This window comes from Hemitrygon akajei, chromosome 4, assembly GCF_048418815.1.
Source record: "Hemitrygon akajei chromosome 4, sHemAka1.3, whole genome shotgun sequence".
NCBI classification, from domain to species: Eukaryota; Metazoa; Chordata; class Chondrichthyes; order Myliobatiformes; family Dasyatidae; genus Hemitrygon; species Hemitrygon akajei.
Window position 1 is genome coordinate 59,973,008 of NC_133127.1, and position 18,258 is coordinate 59,991,265.

At 37.6% G+C, this 18,258-nt stretch overlaps 1 long non-coding RNA gene across 1 annotated transcript in view; it reads left to right on the forward strand.

Moving 5' to 3' along the window:
• Positions 1–12,960, forward strand: part of LOC140725916 (uncharacterized) — a 73,161-nt gene extending 60,201 nt beyond the window's left edge. The window contains exon 3 of the long non-coding RNA XR_012098514.1: positions 12,885–12,960. This is a non-coding gene — a long non-coding RNA (uncharacterized lncRNA). The remainder of the gene's footprint in view (positions 1–12,884) is intronic.
• The last annotated feature ends 5,298 nt before the right edge of the window (positions 12,961–18,258 follow it).

Sequence of the window (18,258 nt, forward strand, 5' to 3'; positions counted from 1 at the left end):
ACTAGCATAGGGATCTTGGGGTCAAGTTCATAGCTCCCTGTAAGTGGCTACACAGATTGATAAGGTGGTTAAGAAGGCCTTTATTAGTCGAACATTGAGTTCAAAAGTCAGGAAGTTATGTTACAGATCCATAAGACACTAGGTAGGCTGCATCTGGAGTGAATGCTGCAGATCCTTACCAGGATGCTGCATCTGGAGTGGATGTTGCAGATCCTTACCAGGATGCTGCCTGGATTGGAGGGCATGTGTTAAATGAGAACTTGGACAAACTTTGGTTGTTTTCTCTGGAGCAGCAGAGGTTGATGGAAGATCTGACAGTGGTTTATAAGGTTATGAGAGGCACAGATATTCTAGTCAGGCAAAATATTTTTTCCAAAGTTGAAATACCAGAGGGCAGACACTTAGGGTGAGAGGGGATAACTGTAAAGTAAATGAGAGGGGCAAGTATTTTACACAGCGAGTGGTGGTTGTCTGGAATGCGCTGCCTGGGGTGGCGGTAAAGGAGAAAATGTTTAAAGAGTCATTTAAACAGATACATGGATGTGAAGAAAATGGAAGGATATGGACATTGTGCAAGCTGAAGAGATTAGTTTATTTAGCCATTGGATTACTAACTTAATTGGTCTGGCATAACATTGTGAGCTGAAGGACCTGTTTCTGTGCTGTACTGTTCTATGTTCTATACGTTCTAACTAGATACCCTGAATTACTTCAAAAAATGATAAATGAACCAACAGTAAGAAAGCTCAATCTCATAAGCACATTATGCTGACTGGGTGAAATTTATCTTCATCCAAAAAGGGACCGCTGATGAGATCTCAGAAATGAATGAAAAATTAATTAATCACCAGTTTCAAAGCAAACATTTCAAAATTTCAATTATATAAATAGCTAAGATAGAATCATCTCCAAGATCAAGCATCAGAAAATTACAGTTGAAATAATAAAATTAAATATAAATTATGTTACTGTCATACAACACATTTTGAATCATGTAAATTACATTAAAGCATGTGTATGTTATGAACCCTGTGTACAAATGATTTAGATGCATTGATTTATGCTGTGCTTTAACTTTTATTTTTTCCTTGACCTTGCTTTTAATATTTATTTTGTTGTTTTTTTGTTCCATTCCATATAGCTGGGTTTGAATTACTAGCCTATTACTTATAATACTTCAATCTGTGAGACAACTTATTTTATTTCTATGTTCTCAAAGATATATGTTTCTATAATTTAGGTCAATGCCACATGAAGTATGGCCCCAATTTTCCATCACTTTCAAATTCAGTACTTTTTTTTTGCTGATTTTTAACCTTATATTTTTTTAAATTCTGATAGGTCAGCAGCATAGACTTCAGACATTCTGGTAATTGAACCCACTCTGTCATTTTGTTAGCTGTGTTGATGTTCTTCAGCTTCCCTGTTCCTTGTTGCTATTATGTATTATTATTTAAAGTAAATATGTACTTATTTTTAAGCACTGCAATGGTGAGGTCAAAACACAGTTTTCATTTTCTCAACACTTTTTTTAGGAAAAAAAATCTGCATAAATTTGCCTTTTACTAGCTGAACCAAATTCAATATTGTAGATTGGATCTCCCCACATGACTAGTTGGTTAACTACCCTATGAACACTATTTATTGTGGTAAGTAATTCTGTCAAATTTCCCTTTCAGTTTAATATGTGCAGAAAAGCCAGATTTATTCAATTGCCAATTTTCTGCAACCCCAGATCATTTATTGAAATACAGCTTTTCCAAGTTCTTATTTATAATAGCAACACACCCAAAACTGAGATGAATTTGGATGATGATTTTCAGAGAACCATGCTACCTGGAATCAATCTCTTCACCCCTCTGTTCACGCTGATGATTAAGGACTCATCCCATTTTTTTTTCTCTTTCAGATCCATCATTCACCTGAGCTAGGGGGCTTTTGCAGTTATCAATTAACCTATTATCCTGCATGCTTTTGGAACATAGGATAAATTGATAAATTGAAGTACATGGATAAAACGTACACAGTCTTAAGGAGAATATGCAAACTCTAGACAGACAACACTGGGGTTCAATACTGAATCAAGGTTCACTAGAGCTGTAAGGTAGCAGCACTACCAGATGTGACAATGTGCCTCTCAATATTTCCTGAAAACAGTCAACTTTCTTTATTGGCTCATTTATTTTTATGAAGTATGTCGATTGGCACACTAAGGAAATGAATGGATTGCAGACTAAATATAGTAGATTACTTAAGGCACACTTGTGCAGATGAAAATTCATTTAAATTCCACTTGTCCACACCTCAGAACAATGGTAGCCATAAATTTAATGTTTTGCCCTTAATATTTGAAATAATGGGTCTGATTTTACAAAATACTTAATTATTTCTCACAGGTGGTGCTAAAAATTTGAAATATGAAAATGCTGAGCTCACTGATTGCCTATTAAAGTAGATTTTTTATTGTGCTCCTTGTGAACCCATGACAGTTCCCTGCAAACACACAGTAACAGAAACTCCATTCAACTGAATGAAGAAATATTAGTATGACACAGGAAAGTGAGTTTTAGATCATTTGCAAGTTTTTTTTAAACAATTGAACTTAGTTGTCTTAAGTGAGCTTAAAATTTTCAGCATCACAGGAAGTAGCAAATTCTGGCCAGGTTGAGAGAGGAACTGGAACCAATAATTCTTCTCAGACAGTTTTTCCCAGATTGTATTTCTCTTTTGGGTGAAAAATAAATTCTTGGATCACTTCTTTCTAATTCCTCAGTCTAAACTGCTCTTTGGTTTTAGATATTTCCAATATGGGTAAAAGTTTCACACTATCTGCTTATCTATGCCTTGTATAATTTTGTTCCCCTCAGCCACCTTTCCACCTTCTCCTCATAACTGAAATATTCCATCTGAAACAACATCCTGGTGAATCACCTCTATTCTTTTATATCTATGTTGAAATCTATTTGCTTATTTTGCAAATTCTTTAATCTATTTTAAAATGTGTTAAACTTTTCCTCATTGTTGCCCACCACATCAATTTGGGGCCATCTTAACAGTTATACATTGTGTCTTTGATTTTAAAACCTAAACTGATAAGGCACAATTTATAGGTAATATATCTGACCAATAGGTGGCTAAAGTTCTGGTATTTATAGTTTATGATCAATCTTATTGCAATCTGAAAATGCATAGCTGATTACAAATCAGAACCAATTTAAATACAACAGTAGAGATTGTGCTTTAGTACAATTTCGTACCACTTTGTTGAAGAGATCTTCACACCTTATATTAATCTTACTTAAAATGATTTGGTCCATTTGCTTAAGTTCTTATTTTGCTTTCTAGGTTTTTATGTGTACCATTATACAGCATCTTATAAGACCATTAGATATAGGAGTAGAAGTAGGCTATTCAGCCCATCAAGTCTGCTCTGCCATTTAATCATGGGCTGATCCAATTCTTCTAGTCATCCCCACTCCCCTGCCTTCTCCCCATACCCTTTGATGCCTTGACTGATCAAGAACCTATCTAACTCTGCCTTTAATGCACCCAATGACTTGGCCTCCACAGTCACTCATGGCAACAAATTCCATAGATTTACCACCCTCTGACTAAAGAAAATTCTTTGTAGATACGAGAAAATCTGCAGATGCTGGAAATTCAAGCAGAACACACACAAAATGCCAGTAGAACGCAGCAGGCCAGGCAGCATCTATAGGAAGAAGTACAGTCGACATTTCGGGCTGAGACCCTTCGTCAGGACTAACTCAAAGAAGAGATAGCAAGAGATTTGAAAGTGGGAGGGGAGGGAGGCTCCGAAATGATAGGAGAAGACAGGAGGGGGAGGGATGAAGCTAAGAGCTGGAAAGTTGATTGGCAAAAGGGACCAGAGCTGGAGAAGGGGAAGGATCATAGGACGGGAGGCCTAGGGAGAAAGAAAGGGGGAGGGGTGCATCAGAGGAAGATGGAGAGCAGGCAAGGAGTGATTGTGAGAAGGACAGAGAGAGAAAGAAAGGGGGGAAATATAAAATAAATAAGGGATGGGGAAAGAAGGGGAGGAGGGGCATTAACAGAAGTTAGAGAAATCAATGTTCATGCCATCAGGTGTGGCTTCACCTTGACAGTAGAGAAGGCCATGGATTGCCATATCAGTATGGGAATAGGACGTGGAATTAAAATGTGTGGCCACTAGGAGATCCTGCTTTCTCTGGCGGACAGAGTATAGGTGTTTAGCGAAATGGTTTCCCAGTCTGCGTCGAGACTCACCAATATATAAAAGGCCGCACTGGGAGCACCGGACGCAGTATACCACACCAGCCGAGTAGGATCCCTTTAGTCCCACTCTGTTTTCTGCTGATCAGCCAATGACCCACTCATGCTAGCAACTTTCTTGTAATTCCATGGGCTCTTATCTTGCAAACCAGCCTTATGTGCCTCACCTTGTGAAAGGCCTTCTGAAAATCCCAGTACACTACATCTACTACATCTCTTTTGTCTACCCTGCTTGTAATTTCCTCAAAAAATTGCAGTAGGTTTGTCAGGCAGGAATTTCCTTTCAGGCAACCATGATGGCTTTGGCCTATCTTGTCATGTGCCTCACGGTACTCCGTAAGCTCACCTCTAACAATTGATTCCAACAACTTTCCAACCACTGATGTCAGGCTAACAGGTCTATAGTTTCCTTTCTGCTGCCTCCCACCTTTCTTAAATAGCAGAGTAACATTTGCAATTTTCCAGTTATCCAGTAAATTGCCAGAATCTATCGATTCTTGAAAGATCATTGCTAATGCCTCTGCAATCTCTCCAGCTACTTCCTTTAGAACCTGCTGGTAAATTCCATCAGGTCCAGGAGATTTATCCACCTTCAGACCATTAAGCTTCCTGAGCATCTTCTCAGTTGTAATTTTCACTGCACATACTTCACTTCCCTGAATGATTCTTGAATGTCCGGTATACTGCAGATGTCTTCCACTGTGAAGACTGATGCAAAATACACATTCAGTTCCTCTGCCATCTCTGTGTCTCTCATTACAATATCTCCAGTGTCATTTTCTATTGGTCCTGTATCTACCCTCAACTCTCTTTTACCCTGTTTAAAATGTTTAAAAACATTTTTAGTATATTCTTTGACATTGATCACCAGCTTCCTTTCATAATTCATCTTTCCCTTCCTAATGACTTTCTTAGTTTCCTTCTGCAAGTTTTTAAAAACTTACCAATCCTCTATCTTCCCACTAGCTTTGGCTTCCTTGTGTGCCCCATCTTTTGATTTTACTTTGGTTCTGACTTCACTTGTCAGCCACATAAGTGTCCTTCTTCCATTTGAAAATGTCTTCTTATTTGGAATATATCTGTCTTGCATTCCCGTCACCTTTCGCAGAAACTCCAGCCATTACTGTTCTGCTGTCCTTCCTGCTAGTGTCCCTTTCCAGTCAACTTCGGCCAGGTCCCCTCTTATGCCATTGTAATTTCCTTTATTCCACTGAAATACAACATATTGGAATTTAGTTTCTCCTCAGATTTCAAAGAGAACCTGATCATATTGTGATCACACTTTCCTAAGGATTCCTTAATGTTAAGCTCTCTTATCACCTCCAGATCATTCCAACCGACATGTGTCTGTTTGTGTTTTACTATTTATTGTTGCGTTTGTTATGATTGCACTTGCTCCTGGGATACGCTGTCTCATTCTGCCCTGCTGAGCTGATGTATGGTTGGAATGACAATAAAGTTTTTGAATCTTGAATCACAACACCTAATCCAGCTCAGCCAATCCCCTAGTGGGCTCAACACCAAGCTGTTCTAAAAAGCCATCCCTTAGACATTCCATAAATTCTATCTCTAGAGATCCAGTACTAGCCTGGTTTTCCCAATTCAATTTCATGTTAAAATTCCCAACAATTATCATGACATTGCCCTTCTGACACACCTTTTCTATCTCCTGCTGTAATTTGTAATCCACATCCCGGATGCTGTTTAGAGGCCTGTATGCAACTGCCATTGGGGTCCTTTTACCCGTGCCACTTCTTAACTCAACCCATAAAGACTATACACCTTCCAATCCTATATTATCCCTTCCTAATGATTTAACATTATTTCTTAAACACTGGGCCACACCATCCTTTAGCTAAATTTCAGGGATGGCCACAATGTCATACTTGCCAATCTGTAGCTGAATTTCAAGATTGTCCATTTTATTTTTATGCTGCGTGCATTCAAATATAACACTTTCAGTCCAGAATTTGTTGCTTTCTGTTTTAACTGCACCACACCTCTATTGCCCTTTAACTCATCCCACTGGCTGTGATTATGCCTCATCACCTGCATGTCCTTTCTATCACATCTGTTGCATGTTATCTTTGATTTATTTCTGTTTTCCCCTTCCTCAGCCCTATCACTGCAGTTCCCATCCCCCTGCCAAATTAGTTTAAACTCTGCCTAACGGCTCTATTAAACCTGTCTGCTAGGATATTAGACCCCTTTGGATTCAGGTGTAACCCATCCTTTTTGTATAGGTCATACCACCCCCAGAAGAGACCCCAATGATCCAGGAACCTAAAGCCTTTCCCCCTACCTCAATCTCTCATTAATATGTCTGATCATGCTATTCTTGCGCTCATTAGCACGTGACACAAGGCAGCAATCCTGAGATCACTTCTGCCTTCTTATAGCAAGCAGTTCTCTTTCTATGCCAGATGATTTCTGGAAACTTCAAATTTGGCTTGCAATCTGTTTTTGCAGATTCTTACATCTATCAACTTGGTGATATTGTCAAAATGCAGATCTACTTTCATTTGCCATGATGATCTTTTGTATTTGGTGCAAAATAGACAATTCATGGTGGCATTACATCTTAAAACAAAATCCTTCTTGAGGCAATGATGTTGCTTAATGAAGAAAGGGGAAAATTCTCCCAAGTATTTTAACCAGCCAAAAGCACATAATATTAGAGTCTCAAAATAATTGACAAAGATGTGCTATTCAGGAGATGGTTTTACTTGAATGTATCACTATCAGAGGGTCCAGTTACATTACCTGCATAAAGTGCAATGTGTTGGGCTTATAGGTATCATAAATGACAGACAATAATCTGCTCTACAGTCTGCCATTACCACAAATCACAACAATAATAGTGCCATTTCCACTACAGCAAAATTTATTAATGTATCCATTGTCAATTGCAACCCTTGTCCCAAAGATGTGGGGCCTATTTGGGATTTTGAGAAACTAACTGGAGATAGAGAAATGTGTCACACATTTCTGATGGAAGAAGTGACATCATACTATTAGAGAATTTATTTGGTCCTTCCATGAGGGTGAAAGAAGTTATAACCTACAGCTTTGACGACATCAGGGGAAATCTCAGGAGATTCCTTGGTTGCTTTTAATGGCAAACTCACTTGCATGTGCTGAGGTTAGGATGAGTCTAGTTCAAGCCAGTTTTCTTATTCCCATGACAGTTTATATTGTCTCTTGATCACATTATCATGCTGTATATGTAATTAATGTCATGATGCCAAATGTGTGATACTAATGCAACAGTCATTTATGAACGCCCAGTACTTCTGTGCATATGTTTAAACCATAGACAGAGCACCACAGTATAATTTCCCTCAACACATTCACACTTATGCAAATTCCAGTACGTCTTTATCTCCTGTGATTTCTAGTAATTTCTTTGCTTGTTTCCTTGCTTCCTTCCTCCTTTCATTCTTTCTTTATTCTATCTTTCCTTCCTTCCTACACTCTCGTTTTCTTTTTCTTTTTGTCCAAATTAAATAGAGACTTTATTTGCTGATCTTCACTTTTAGCATTCGTCAGCTTTAAATACATTATAAAACAGGGCAGTAACATTCATGCATGTTTCTAATGTAGGCTGTAAATCTGTTTATAAAATTAACAGGTTCCTGCAGCGGTTATAACAATGGAGTATTTCATTGATTAGAGTAGATGGCATCTGGTGTACCAAGGATTTTGATTGCTTGTAGCCTGAGATAATGTACACTTAGCACAAAAGCAACTTTAAACAATTCCAGCTAATAATTGATTTACAACACATCTTCTTTGGCTGTATCTGCCTTAAAAAGACTTTGTATCATTCTCCTGGGCCACATTCCAGAAAGTATAAAATTAAAAGCATATTGCCTTACCATCTAATTACATCACGTTAATTTAGTTTCCATGTTAAATGCCTTTAAACTTAAATTGTTAACTTCATGCTGAAATTTATCCAAAGCGTGTAACACTGAAGGCAAACTGAAATGGCAAATGCAACTATTTAAACAGGCAGATAACAAGCTTGATTCTTATACTCAAATATTTTTTAAAGTTCACTAGTCCTTATCTTGTCAAATATCTCTTGCCAGCTGCTTTAGGATTCAGTATTTTGGGGTCAAATATATAAATGATTGTTCACCTCTGCCAATTAAGTCCTTTAAAATTCAAGTTAACGTGTTGCCCTGTAAGCCCTCCAGAGATCACTAGGAAGCCAATATCAACGAGGGACATAATACTTCCACACAAAAATTATATTTTTAGTACCATCTTCCTGATGACTTGGAAGCTTCAAGAACTTTCCTTTTGTTTTACCAATTTATGCACTAAGCTGGTTACTAACATGTTTCTCTTTGGTTATAAATATGTTATACATCCTTAAATGTTTCCAAGTGGAAACTGCTCCTCATTTCAAGAAATAGCTACAGAAGGAAATTAACAGAAGACAAATATCTGATTTTTTGAATCTACAAACCAGTTAGCTTTTGGACGATCACATTCTGCAAAAGCGAACCTACAAAAACACATGATATTAATAGATTATAGCATTACACAATACCAAATTTTCAATACTTTTGAATACCTCACCATTATTGTTACTGATCTTCATCTGTCTGATTGTTAAAAATAACCTATGCTGTAAAATTGTACTGCTTTCTTTTATTTTCTTCTCTTCATGTTGAATCCATTTCACTTCTCAAGGATGCCCTGTCATTACAGCTTCACATTATTCAGCAATAAACATTAATGTATTATATCTTCAAATTTCCTTCCAATCTTTGCTTCTGCTCTAACCTTCTGAAACATGTCCTGATGAGACCTTCACTTTGTTTTAGTGACTCCACTATGGTTGTTGAAGGTGATTAAAATCAACATATGCAATTTCTCTTGAATTTTCCAATAGAATCATGCAATTTATTTCTTCCTCTGTGCCTCAGCTCCAGAGCACCACCCTCCCAAGTTCATTTTCTATCTATCTTATATTTTTCTCATGTCTCAGATGAATTCTTCTTTTGAAGACTCATGACCACCTTGTGTCTGGTTTGATCTTTAGCCATCCTCAGTTTCTGACCGTTGCATTGGCCTTTGGTGAAATCCAATGTAAATAACTTTAACTTCCTTTTATGGGTTATGACTCCAAGTTCATTTTCACCTACAACACCTTCCCTATGATCAATACCCTATTCTCTGATTGCTTGCTTGATATAATAGGGCAGATTTTCCTGCAGATCAGCAAGCTGTAGTTTATGCCTGAAACATAAAGAGCGAGTATTGAGTCTCTTTCCTGATAAATTTTATAGTTGCTCCTTCATCATAGCTGGCTTTAAGCATATCTTGGAATTAAGCTTATAATACCAGGACAGATAAACATTCACCAGAAGTGTTCCTGTGTTCAGGAATCCAGCTTACCATCACTTTCTTGAAGGCTATTTGGATGGGCAATAAATACTGACTTTACTGGGGATGTTAACCTCCTGTCAATGAAAGCAACTTTTACATTGTGTTAATCATATTGATTTACCCCAAGGTAATCTTCAGCTCCCACAACCCATTCACTATTAATCAGTTCCCCTCCACTACCACCCTCCTCGATCTTGCAGAACTGATCCTCACCCTCGGCAATTTTCTTTCAGCTCCTCTTCCTTTCTCCAGTCTCAAGGAGTGGCCATGGGCACCCATATGGGCCTAAGCTATGCCTTCCTGTTCATTGGCTATGTAGAACATTCTACTGTCTAAACCTTCCTTGGGACACTCTTCAGCTCTTTCTTCACTACATTAACAATGGCATTGCTGGTGCTTCATTCACCCACGCTTAGCTCATCAATTTTAACAACTTTGCCTCCAATTTCACCCGGCCCTTAAATTCACCTGATCCATTTCAGACACACCTCCTCTTTCTTGATCTCTCTTTCTCCATCTTGAGACAAATTGTTGGCCAACATATTTTATAAACTTACCAATTCCCATAGTTATCTCGATTGTACTTCTTCCTACCCTGTCTCCTGCAAAAATTCTATTCTCCTTTCTCAGTTCCTTCATCTCCACCACACCTGTTTCCAGGATGCAGCTTTCCTATCCAGGATATTTGAGATGCCCTCCTTCATTCAAAGAATAGGGTTGCCCTTCTTCCATCATTGGTGCTGCCCTCACCTACATCTCCTCCATTTCCTGAGCAACCACACTCACCCCCTTTTCTCACCACATTAACAGCAAGAGAGTTCTTCCTGTCTTTAACTACCACCCTGTCAGCCTCTGTATCCAACATATCATTCTCTGCACCTTGCGTCATCTCCAAAAGGATCCTATAAATAAAGATATCTTTACCTCCCACCTCTACTTTCCGTGCAGATTGCACGCTCCATGATTCCCCTGTCTATTCTTCCCTCCCCACTAACCTCTGTCCCAGTATTTTTTGCTGCTTGTGGCCAAAGTACTATACCTACCAGGTTGCCTCCTCCCTCACCTCTATTCAGGGCCCCAAGTAGTCCTTCTAGGTGAGGCAACACCTCACCTGCAAATCTGCTGAGATCATCTATTTTGTCTGGTGCTCCCAGTGTGCCCTCCTCTACATTAGTGGACCTGTCATAAATTGAGGGACCACTTTGTCGAGCACCTTGGATCTAGTTGCTAAAAACGGAACTTCCTGGTAGTCAAATATTTTAATTCTAATTCCCAATCCCATTCAGACATATCAATCCATGGTGTCCTCTTGTGCTACGATGAGGCCACACTCTTATTCTGTCTGAGTAGCCTCCAACCTGATCGAATGAATATCGATTTTTCCTTCCAGTAAAAAAAAAATTCCCTTCCCCTCCCCTCTTCTTCTGTTCCCAAATCTGGCCTCTTACCTCTTCTCACCTGCCTATCATTTCCCCCTGTCCCTTCCTCCATCCCTTTGTTCTCTCCTGTCAGATTCCTTCCTCTCCAGCTCTTACCTTTCCTATCCACTAGGCTTCACCCATCACCTTCCAGCTATCCTCCTTCCCTTCCCTCCACCTTTTTATTCTGACATCTTCTCTGTTCCTTTCCAGTCCTGAAGGGTGGTCTCGGCCTGAACCAACAAATGTTTATTCCTTTCCACAGAGGCTGCCTAACCTGCTGAGGCCTTCCAGTATTTTTGTGTGCATCATTAACCATTTCAACATTTGTCTTTTCTCTGAATACTAGTTGAAAACTTATGCCTTCATTTTCAATTTTTTTCAATAATCCTCTTACTATGCTTCAAACGGTGTTCTACATAAACTAGTTCATTCAGGCCCTATAGTTTGCTAAGCATGTAGCTGGGGAAACCTAAACTTTCCCATAAACGGACTCTGATAGACAATTTTGTTGTCATGGATGAGTTGGGCTGAAGGTCCTGCTTTCATGCTGTATAACTCTACAACACCTTGACTCTAATCACCCACCCAGTTTTTATGAGTCGAGTTAAATCTATATTCCCTCAACTCTCTTCACATGAATAGTGTTCTGATAATTGTTATTCTTGGTTGTTATCACATAGACTGATGCAATTTGATTGCTCTATGTGTTGAATAGTAATTCCATTTTAATGACCCGAGAAACTGAAGTAGAGGTTGATCTGAACTTGCATTAAGCATAACAGTTCATTGAAACTATTCCAATCTAATTACGTCCTGTAATCCAGTGACAATGAATTGATCCCAGTTATATCCCTACTTGTAATATTTGGATAGATACAACTAATGAAAAAAACTGGGTTTTAAACAGTGGGTACAAGTAAAATTAAACAAGATCACAGTATTGTATAGAACAAGTGAAGGGCCCTTTGTAATATACTCTGTGTTGGGAATGATGAACAATTTCTCACAACAGACATTTGTCTATTTTCAGCAATATAAATAATGGTGCTATTGATTTAATAGAATAGAACTCTTCTAATATTTCCTTTGGGTTATGGCCTTAGCTAAATTGAAGAAAAAAACTGAAATTATTGCAGTTGGGTTGCTGATAAGACAATTTAAATTTTGGAAAAATTGTTGTCATATTTACTAATAGTCATAATTTACAAAAGTTTGTAAACATGGTAGTTTCAAAAGGGAAAAAAGCTTGAACTACATACATATTACACTTCTTAACATTTCAATTATTCTGTAAAATAGTGACTTAGCTCAGCAAGTTCTCTTTTAATGCATGCCCCCTGTACATTGTGTAAATTAGGAGATATGATTGGTTTGACTTATGGGTTTGCTGCAGATACAGATGTGCCTGATGTCTGAGAATGAATGGACATGTAGCAAGCCCCTGGGCTGAGAGGTGAAGTGGATTCCCCAGAAACTGTATTGATCAGAGATCATCCAGACCATTGCAGTAGCCCTGATATAACAGAACATGCACTTTCAATAATAAGATGATTATATTTGAGACTTGAATGGGAATATTTACAATTTTGTGCTTCTGTTATAATATCTTGGAAACACTTAGGTAAGCCAGTTTTCTCCAAGAAATTAGTGTTAAATTACTGTTATATTACTTTATATTTTCTTGATATGGTGGTCAGAACAAATGTTTGCTAGTCAGAACAAATACATGTGAAATAATACATTTTTGTCACTCTTAAGTTACAACATTTTTCATTTTTATTTTAATAGCCATTCAAGAAGGATGGCAGTTGGAGGCATTGGATGAAAAGTAGCCCGAAGGAAAATTATTGCAACTGCAGGATGGATTCAAAGAGGAATCTATCATGTTAATATAATTATAAGATAACTTAATTTAAAATTATTCAAGCCATTTTTGCAGAAGTACTGGAACAATTAGTTGTCATCTAATAAATTTATTTTAAAAAATCAAATGATTTGTGGTAATTTGAGAATAGTTTTAATTGTTCTTTTAATTGTTTTCACATTGGGATGGATTCGTAGGAACTCATCTTTACTGCCTGAAAGTTGTATTCACAGTGACTCAGTCCTTTAATCGTCAACTTTCTATTGCAATGAAGATCATTTCCATTCTGGCATAGTCCTTTGTTTATGTGCATTAAATAGGCTATATTTGGTTATTGTCTATAAATGGACTTAGAATAACCCTATCAAAGAAAACATTACATGTCAGTTTTAGAGTGCAAGGGATGCAATGGTATACAAAGAGAAATTCAATAATCAAACTTCCTTTATGTAGCTCATAAACTTTCTGTTGTTCTTTACTCTGACACAATGGTTCATCTTCCTGCAACATTTGATGCAATAGTCTCAATAACACTGTGAGCTCAGAAAAAATTCAAGCATAATTTCAGACATGCCTAAGAAAGAATGAAGTTCACTCACAGCTTTCTATCTTGGGCAATTTTTTCTTTAAAATATTCTATGCTGGAGAAAATGACTGACGTATTCTTCCGAAATAGTTTTCATACACTGTGTTGGACTCGTATTAATTTCTTGCCCATGATCTAAAATACAGTTGGTGATAAATTCATGCCATAAAACAGCTTAGTATACGAATAAAGCCCCATATGGGTGTTGACTATTGGAGGATGTTGGTTTTCTTTCTCACTTTTGGTTGTAAATATGCTTGTGGTGGATCTTGTGATGATATTGGGTTTGCTGACTGAAAAATTCTAAACTCAAATGGACTTCTTAAGCCCTATCCAGTATCAATTCTGTATCTACGGGTACCCTCACTAAAGTTATACTGTAACCACCCAATCTCCAAAAACTAGCTCACTTCCCTGTTTATTTTCCACAGTGAATTTAGCTGCCAGTACCCACCATTTGAGTTCTGGGTTGCCTCGCCCGACCAAGGAGGATATACTTCCAGCTAATAAAGTAGTTTAAACACAGTTAATTTATTTTTCAGTGATACATAATGAAATCTTAACAACATTCTTAAAACTATTTTAAAACTCACAGAGGATTGTTATCTTATAAAAGATTTCCAAATTACAATCCATTTAAAAGAAACAAAGCATTCCCAAAACACAGGGACAATTGTCATAAGCTACAAAGTAATACCCCCATGTTGCAGATGAACCACTTACCCATTGTAGAAATCAAAGACAGATGAATGGATTCTTGCACACCTTGTGTTTCTGTTATTCTTCTTGATGTTCCTGAACCATTCCTGAAAAGTCTGGACTGTTCTCTACATCTATACTGTTTTTCTGCCAATTGTCTGACTTCATACAAATGTAATATTTTTTTCAGGTACTTTTCCACTTAGGTGATCTAAAAGCTTCTGGAGAGTGAATCCCCAGGTGCCCACAATTAATCATGTGAAGCTAACTCCCAAAGCACACAAATTAACTATCTAATATGCTCAGTGATCTGGTGATTCAAACTGGTCTGCAAGTTACCTTGAACCAAATAACTTAACTTGAACCAAGTCAAATTATAATCCATTGTCTAACATAGCACCTCTTATGAACAATAAGTCTATGTGTTTTTGAGACAGCAAATCTGTTCTATAGACAGTGCTTGTATGTAAATCTGCCCTTTTTAATATCAAACTGATTACTGCTTTCCATATACATTAAGAAAAAAATGGCTCCCATTTACAGCAAGCAGATAAATGAAGAATATTGGTTGAAAGTGTAACTTAGTCAAAAGCAATTCTTTTATCTTTAGATCCTCACAAATGCTGTGTTTAGAAAGCTGAGCTTGGCAAAAAGTCCCCCCTGACCTTGGACAGTGAATATCCATAACAACCCAATTAGTACAAAGTCATACAGATCCTACAACATTGGCAAAGCACGTTGTTCATATTCCATGGCTTTTTAATGGGCAATTTCTTGAACCTACAGAGCAGCCATATCTACTTTAGGCAGAACAGCAATGAATACCTGGTGTTTTGAACAACATATGCTGTCATTCAAATATGTTTAGGTCAACTTAATCCTTCAGTCTGCATTTCTAGAAATGAAGTAAATTAGTTTAGCATTTGGATTAATGCAGACCTGAACATTATGATGTTGTATGCTGTACTATATATTCATGAATAAATCAGCACATTGTTCTAGAAACTTATCTAAACCTTGTTGTCAAGTGGTCACATTAAACTCATTCTTCCAATCTATCTTTTATTCTTTTAGCCAATCTTTTCTTAAAAAGAAAAGCAAAAAGAAAAGTGAAGTGCTGAACATGTGAATATATGCAACTTAGGAGGTAATTGATTTTGCCATCTTGATGGTTTAAAAGACGGAAAAGGATCTTGTGCTGGAACACTGGATGCATTGATGGATAAAGTGGAACAATTGACCACGTCTGGTTTGAGATTAAGTGAGTGCAGCAGAGAGAGGGTTCAAGAACATGCATGTGCTAAATAATGACATGGAGTATTGTATCGCAACAGTATAAAATAGTTAATTTTCTCTAACATTCAACAAAGCATTAAGTAAAGCTGCACATTCAATCTGACCTTGGGTATTCAATAATTCCTCAGATTCAACATACGTTTTGTTAATGATACTTCGCTGAAGTACATATCTCTACTCATAATTGAACAGATGACAGCTACATTAATGCTTAATTTGATACTGAGTTCACCAACTTTCATTTTGATTTTAAGTTTGCTACATTAAACATATTGACGCAGTATGTATAACTGTTTTAACTTTGGCCTTCATATCATCTTCAATACTGTACAAAACTTTTCTTTGGGGCTTTATGTTATCAATATGGTCCTTGCTTTGAGAACCTACTTGACTGATATCATTTTGACTTGCAATATGAGATCTAGTCTTATACACAAAGGCAAGATGAACTTATTCTTTCCACGTTATGGTAATTGTGAGAGGTATTGTCCCTTTTCCATCTAGTATTACCTTTTGAGGCAAAATCATTCAGAAATCTCAGGCTTAATAGCAGAAATCCCACTTGTAGAATATGTTTTATGTGAAATCCCCTAACATGCAACAAATTCCATTCACTGACTGGACAACCACAGAACTCATAGCAAGGTGTGTTCTACTTACTCCTTATTCATTGCCTCCTGTAATTATTATTCTAGTCTGGAGTTCAAATATTCGCAGGATGCAAAACCTTAAAAAATTAACAACTTCAGAGCAATAATTATTGTGTATGATCAACACCATATACTGTAGTGTATTTATATCTTTATTGATTTATTTTCTGAGCTAAATAATTGATATTTCTGGCCAAGACTCTTCATTAATCCTGATGAAGTGTCTTGGCCTGCGACATCAACTGTTTACTCTTTTCTATAAATGCTATCTGGCCATCTGAGTTCCTCCAGCATTTTGTGTGTGTTCATTTTAATTTCCAGCATCTGCAGAATTTCTCATGTTTCCTTACAGACAGTGGTGAAGTCACCTGAAATTAATATTGTTGGTGACATCAACAATGAGCTTAAAGATTCCACAGATTTTTATGTAGATTTTTCCAAATCTGCACTCAGTGATATTGTCACTTTATTATTCTCATCAGCAATTTCACTTATTGTCTTCCTGTTGACTCTTTGTTGGAAACACTTGAGGAATATCTTGTCTTTTATATCATGCAGAACCACACCCCCAACCCCTCTCCACACTACTCGAACACACCAGTCAGGTAGAGGTATACCATTGGAATAATGGGTTGACACCCATTAAGTGACGAGTCACTGAAGAGACCAAATCTCTCTGGTTGGCCAGACACTGTGAACTGGGATTTCTTCATGGAAATCTCTTGGAGCAGATCAGGTGGAAGTGAAAGCAGGGGAAGAAGAGGTTTGCTTCTGGCAGCAATAGGCACTAAATAACCATATTCATCATCCTACATAAGCAAAATAGCTGGAACTATCCAGCATGTCACAGAGCATCTGTGAGGCATCTCTGCAGAAACAAAAGCAGTATTAACACTTACTTTCAGTGGAATTTATTTATTTATTTTGGGTTTGTGACTTCCACTGGTCTTCACATATCTATTAAATGCACAATAGAGCTTCCAACTGATAATTTATCATCTACTCCATAGCAGTAGAGCAGCTGAGCACTAGATATGCAGTAAGTTTGGTCTTTGCTAATTTCTTTCTGATCTTCAATCTGAATACTCTCAGTTGTGTCAGTAGATAAAGTATGAAGGGATTCTAGCAGAATGCTGGTGCACACATCCTAATTACCTTCAGCAAGACCTCTATGTTTTTTTGATTATGGGCCAAGTAATTTGTCTTTTCAGAGCAAAAGCAGAACAGATGCTGACAGAGTGGGCAAAACAGCCTCGGGAGTCTGAAAATCTCCTATTGAATGGCTAAAGGAAGCATTATTATTCATCAGAACCTAAAAATGAGTGTAAATCTAAGAGATAGCACAGATTCTGAAAATCTTGAGCAGCACACTGATCTCCAATTTTAATACTGCTATTTGTATCAGCTGGTGAGGTATGAAGGGACATGAGAATTGCATTACTAATCAAGGACAATATCACAAGGCACTCAAAGAGGACATAATGGTGAACTCGTCCTCTGAGTCTACATGGAGAGAACACAAAAATAGGAAGGATACAATCACAATTTCTGTAATCTGCATATATATATGTTCCTAAGTGTCCTGGTGGCTATTGGTGGATGGACAGGGGTGGGGGGGGGGTGCGGTTGCCTGTAGTAAAATCTGATGGAATTGTACTACAGAACCCTTCACCCGCCAATAGCCACCAGGACAGATATGCAGGCAGATTACAGAAATGTAGAAAAACAATAGGGTAGTTGACATGGGGGACTTCAAAGTTCCAAATGTGAACTTAAGACAGATGGGCCAGAATTTGTTAGGTGCACCTGGAAGGGTTTCTTAAATAAATCTGTAGATAGTCCAACTGTACTGGACATGGTGTTGGGTAATGAGTCTGACTAGGTGACCAACGTTTCAGTAGATGAATAGTTAGAGACTACAACTCCCTAACATTTAAGTTAGCTGTAGATAGGGGTAAGTTTGGACCTTGCAGAAAATTATTAAATTACAGCAGAGCAAATTAATAGAGCATTAGGCACAAACTAGACAGAGGTAATTGGGAACCTCTGCTTTTGGTCAAGTCCACA